Source organism: Gossypium arboreum, chromosome 1 (assembly GCF_025698485.1).
Source record: "Gossypium arboreum isolate Shixiya-1 chromosome 1, ASM2569848v2, whole genome shotgun sequence".
Classification (NCBI taxonomy): Eukaryota; Viridiplantae; Streptophyta; class Magnoliopsida; order Malvales; family Malvaceae; genus Gossypium; species Gossypium arboreum.
In genome coordinates, this window is record NC_069070.1 from 13,596,149 (window position 1) to 13,601,920 (window position 5,772).

Here is a 5,772-nt window from a genome sequence, read left to right on the forward strand (position 1 = left end):
TTCTTAATTCTTGTTTTGATATTCCAGGATATTGATTCAAGTTAAGCTCTTATTTAGAGGAGGAATAGACCCTGTCTAAGAGTACAATTGTCATAATTAAGCGGAGTTGATTGCACGCCTAGAGATAGGGTGACAAGATTTTGTCAAATTAGGGTGAAACCTAGTAAGGGGATTCATAGATCGTGTTAATGCAACCCTAGGGTGTTAATTAGAGAAAAGTATCAATTATTCAATCTAGGGATTAGACGTTATTAGTCTTGAATAGGGATAATAACATAACTTAGGGATCTCTACGGAACAAGTTAAATGAATAAATCGTCCGATTCGGAGTTAGAATAACAAGTGAAGTCTAGGTGGATTCTTCCTTAGGTATTGTCTTAATTCAATCGTTTTCGAAAAGTAATCCCCCAATTCTATTTTCTGTGAATTCTTAGTTTAGTTAATTAGTTACTTAAAACAAACCCCCTTATTCTTAGGCTAGATAATAAAAAGACAGTCATTACTAGTACTTTTAGTTCCTTTGGATTCGACAATCCGGTCTTGCTAAAACTATACTACTGTTCGATAGGTGCACTTGCCTACATCGTGATAAGAGTTAGTTTCAAGAACGATTAGTTATAAATTTATAAAACATATCACACAAAATCACGATCAAGTTTTTGGCGCCGTTGCCGGGGAACTAAGATATTAGGAACACTCAATTTTTATTACTTTAGCCATTTATTTTCTTGAAAGTTAATTATTTTTATTATTATTTATTAATTTACTTTTTCTTTCTCTTGGCAGGTTTTTATAGTTTATGACTAGAAGAAACCCGTCAGGACCACTACTTTTTGATGAAGAAATCTATCGCATAACTCGCAGAAAAGGAAGAGAAATAAAGCGAAGCCTAAGATACACAGAGGAAGAGCAAGAGAACGATATCTCAACTATAACCGACGAGATGGCTGAAAATCAAGACAATCAACTACCTCCTGCAATACCCATTAAACTAGTAAATCAGAATCCTGCTCCTCGTACCATGTATGATTATGCTAAACCTACTTTAACAGGAACTGAGTCAAGTATAGTTAGGTCTGCTATTGCTACGAATAATTTTGAACTAAAGCCTAACACTATTCAAATGATACAGCAATTTGTTTAGTTTGATGGTTTGCAGGATAAGGATCCAAGCACTCACTTGGAAAATTTCCTAGAATTCTGCAATACATTTAAAATTAATGACGTTTCTGACGATGCCATTTGTCTTCGGTTATTCCCTTTTTCATTAAGGAACAAAGCTAAACAGTGGTTGAACTCGTTACCACGAGGGTCAATTACTACTTGGGAACAAATGACCGAAAAATATTTTTCGCCGGCTAAAACAGCCAAATTACATAATGATATCTCTTCGTTTGTGCAGATGGACTTAGAAACTCTTTACGATGCATGGGAAAGATACAAAGACCTACTGCAAAGGTGTCCTCACCATGGATTACCTCTATGGTTGCAAGTTCAAACATTCTACAATGATGTGAACCCCTTGACAAGATAGATAATTGATGCAGCAGCCGGGGGAACCATCAATAACAAAACACCTAAAGAGGCTTACGAATTTATTGAAGAGATGTCAATGAATAACTATCAGTGGCAAGTCATGAGGACTAAGCCAACTAAAACAGAAGGTGTTTATAACGTCGATTCAGTTTCTATGCTGTCAAACCAGGTAGAACTTCTAAATAAAAAGATTGATGGTTTACTTGGTTCTTCGCTGGTTCATCCAGTAATGCACTGTGAAGTCAATAGAGGTGGATCAAGCAATTCAGAATACCCAACTTATGGCCACAACATAGAGAACGAGCAGTTAAATTATATGGGTAATAATCCTCGATCTCAAAACAATCCTTATAGCAATACTTACAATGCAGGTTGGAGGAATCACCCAAATTTCTCCTAGGGTGGTCAAGGGAATCAAAGGCCATAGAATCCTCCGGGTTTTCAACAACCACCCTATCAACAGGAAAGGAAATGAAACCTTGAAGAGATGCTATCTAAATTTATCTCAGTGTCAGAAACTCATTTCCAGAACACCGAGACAACACTTAAAAATCAACAAGCGTCGATCCAAGGGCTTGAAACTCAGATAGGCCAGCTGTCCAAACTAATCTCTGAACGACCACAAGGTAGCTTGCCAAGTAATACTGAACCCAAGCCAAGGGAACAGCTCAACGCAATTAATGTTCAAGATAAAAAAGAATTCGTTGAGCCTGAGCCAGAACCGAGGCAAGAAACTGTGGCGAGCAGAGGTCAAGGTGAGGTAGGTCATAATAAAAACAAATCAGTGAATGTCAAATATAAAGCTCGGGTGCCATACCCCAACGTGACAAGGAAAGACCGTTCAGATGAACAATTTTGTAAATTCTTTAAACTCTTAAAAAATTACACATTAACTTACCGTTTATTGAAGCTCTATCACAGATGCTAAACACAATGAAATTTTTAAAGGAGCTTTTAGCAAATAAGCGGAAGTTGGACGAGGCGTCGCATGTGGAGCTAAACGCAGTTTGCTTAGCTATTCTGCAGGATAAGCTACCCAACAAATTAAAAGATCCAGGGAGTTTTACAATTCCTTGTTTAATTGGTAGTTTAGATGTTAATAATGTATTAATTGATTTAGGGGCTAGTATTAATGTCATGCCTTACAAAATATTCAAACAATTAGGTCTTGAGAAACCCAAACAGACTAGGATGAGCATTCAATTAGCAAATAAAACTATAAGATTCCTAGGGGTATTATTGAAGATGTGCTAGTTAAAATCGATAAATTTATATTTCCCGTTGACTTCATTGTTCTAGACATAGAGGAGGATAGCAATACTCCTTTGATTTTAGGAAGGCCCTTTTTAGCAACTGCTAAAATGATTATTGATGTTGGCACAGGTGAGCTCACACTTTATGTAGGAGACAAAACAATCACCCTTCAAGCTTACAATTCTAGCAACACATCGAAAATTGAAGGTGATCGTCTAAACCATTCTACTAAAACTGACAATACGGTGCAACCTACTTTGCAGGAAATGAGTCTGAAGGAAATACATGAGCCATTCTCAAGCAATAGTAGAGGACCTATTCATGAAAATCGAAGGCTACAAATCGAGGAGTTAGATGAATGGCGGACGCATAAATCGAGAACCCACGATAAACCAAAACTACACCAGAACGAGCTCAATACCTTCGTAAATCAACTTAATGTTGGAGATAAAGTTTCATTAGATGTTGCAGATCCTCACATTGTCACTACCAAACCGAATGAAGAAATCCCTCTTACGGTCTTGGTATTTTCCCATTCGGTACAGTCGAGGTAAGTCATCCCAAGTTCGGCACTTTTAAGGTAAACAACACCCGTCTAAAACCTTATTTTCATGAGAATGATAGCAGGAATGAGGAGTGTAAACACCTCAAACCACCATGACCAATCAATAGAGAGGTAAGTCAAGCTTAGACTATAAATAAGCGCTTCTCGGGAGGCAACCCACTATATTAACTTCTTTAAAGTTTAGTGTTTAACACCTAACTTACTAACGGAGCTCTTGAATATAGAAGCAACCATGGTCGAACCCGTTAGATTAACACGGGCATGGGACTACATACACAGGCATGGGAGAAGCGAATGAAGACAGACATGGTCGTGCGACACGGCAGTGTGCAACCACACGCTAAGGAACACGGGCGTGGGCCAATTGTCAGACACGCCCAAATTTAAAATTTACGAATCACACGGGCAAAAATTGGGGAACACGGGCGTATTCCTGGTTGTGTGTCCCAAAATCTATAAATACCCTACACTATTTATTATCTTCTTCACTCAAAATCGCTAATCCTAGCCACTCTAAGGCATTAGCTCTCTCTCCATCTATGAGGTACCTACACGCCATTTTGTCTCACATGTTAACAGGAAGGCGAGAGAGCACTGGTGTCGTCAACACTCACGATGCCTACTTTCTATGGTGTATGTCGCACTGGCACGTCATAGACCTTGCTTATTTCATTGCCCTTGCCATTCAGCACCAGATGGAGCGGCATAGGAAGGGGGTCATCTCCATTGGCCCCTATGTTACTCGATTGGCTAGACACTTTGGGCTCCTCAACACTGCGGCCCAAGAATCATCCTTGACCCTCATTGGCCAGATGTCTTCATAAGACATCTCCAGCATGCTAAACATAAGGATGATGGAAAAGCGCCGAAGAGCCTACCCTCCTCAATATCGTCTTGCCTAATCTACCGAGGAGGAGGCCCCCGAGGACATTACTGATGATGTCCCTCCACAGCACGAAAACCCAGTGTCTCAGCCACCACCTCCTTCTCATCCAGTTCATGAGGCAGCTTCATACACTGACATCTCTGAGCACCTTACCTGATTCAAGCAACAGTGTCTTCAGCGCTTTGATAACATTGATGCTACTTTACAATAGATTTGTCAGCACTTCTACATCTCATCGTCACCCCCACCTCGCGAACCATCTAGCGATGAAGATGTTTAAAAAATTTTATTTATTATTTATTTTTATGTTTTGACTTTTATTTGAAAACTACTTTTTATTTTTCTTTAAGCTTGTTTTTATTAGTTTTTGTAATTTTATTTAACAATTTTTACTTTTGGCTATTTCATATCAAGTAATTATGCTTCCTTATATTACTTAAAAAGTTCTTGATTCTGTTACAATTAAAAAGAGCTCCTAAGCTCATCATCGCATAGGAACTAAAAACTCCACCGGGAAAGGTTCTCCACGACTGCCAAGTCTTGCTCGACCACGACCATAGCTACCACCAGATATAATATTCTTTTGGCGTAGGACTTATTGACTAATGAACCTCTACCACCACCGGAGTATCCTCCTCCACCCTCACGTCGATTATTCTCCAAAACTCCAGTTCAAGGAAATTCATTCATCACTCAGGAAGTTTCACTTCTCTTCCTATCTTATATTTATATTATTTTCTATATATCTATCTTTGTACATTGAGGGCAATGTACACCTTAAGTGTGGGGGTCTTTTAGATCAGAAAAATCCCTGAATTTTGTTTTATTCTCATACGATCTTCTCATATCATTATTAGAATGAATTCCAATTAGCCTATAATGTTTATTGATATATCTTGAATTAAAACATAGGCATTTATGCATTGATTGTTTAAACTTTAAGACATTAGGGAATCAAGCACGATAAGTTGATTTTTGAAGAATTAAAAACTTTTAGGTTGTTTCCCCAAGTTTAGGTATTACCTTGAGTTGGAATTCACAAGTTTAAACATCAAAAAAACTATAATTTTTGTGAGATCTTGAGCCTTCAAGAGCATCTATTAATTCTTTCATGCTCACTTTCATTATGAGTGTGTCAGTATTGAACTGTTATTCTAGAACTTGCTTCATTATGCATGTTAAGACCACACTATTTGATTTCATATGTCAAGATGATAGAGGCACCTAGGATTAACCCACTCATGCCATGAAAACCCTACCTCCACGATTAACCCTTAGTAAACCCCATTGAGCTAACAAGTCATTTCTTGTATTACCCTTAATATTAACCCTTAACCCATTATTGTTGAAATCCCCTCAATTATTTTGATCTCTATTTTTGTCGAGATTTGATTTGAATAAATTGCTTAGCTATGTCCTGTTCTTAATAGTTAGTTATTTGACTTGTTCTTAAAAATAAAAATAAAAAAGGTATACATATTAGTAGTAGTGATCTTTTGAGCTAAAGAAGTTAAATTCCATATTCTGAGAA

At 37.7% G+C, this 5,772-nt stretch overlaps 1 non-coding gene across 1 annotated transcript; it reads right to left on the reverse strand.

The window, feature by feature from the left end:
- Window positions 1-1,370: 1,370 nt before the first annotated feature.
- LOC128282551 (small nucleolar RNA R71) lies at window positions 1,371-1,476 on the reverse strand. The gene has a single exon (XR_008272854.1). It is a non-coding gene; the product is annotated as a small nucleolar RNA R71 (small nucleolar RNA).
- Window positions 1,477-5,772: the final 4,296 nt, after the last annotated feature.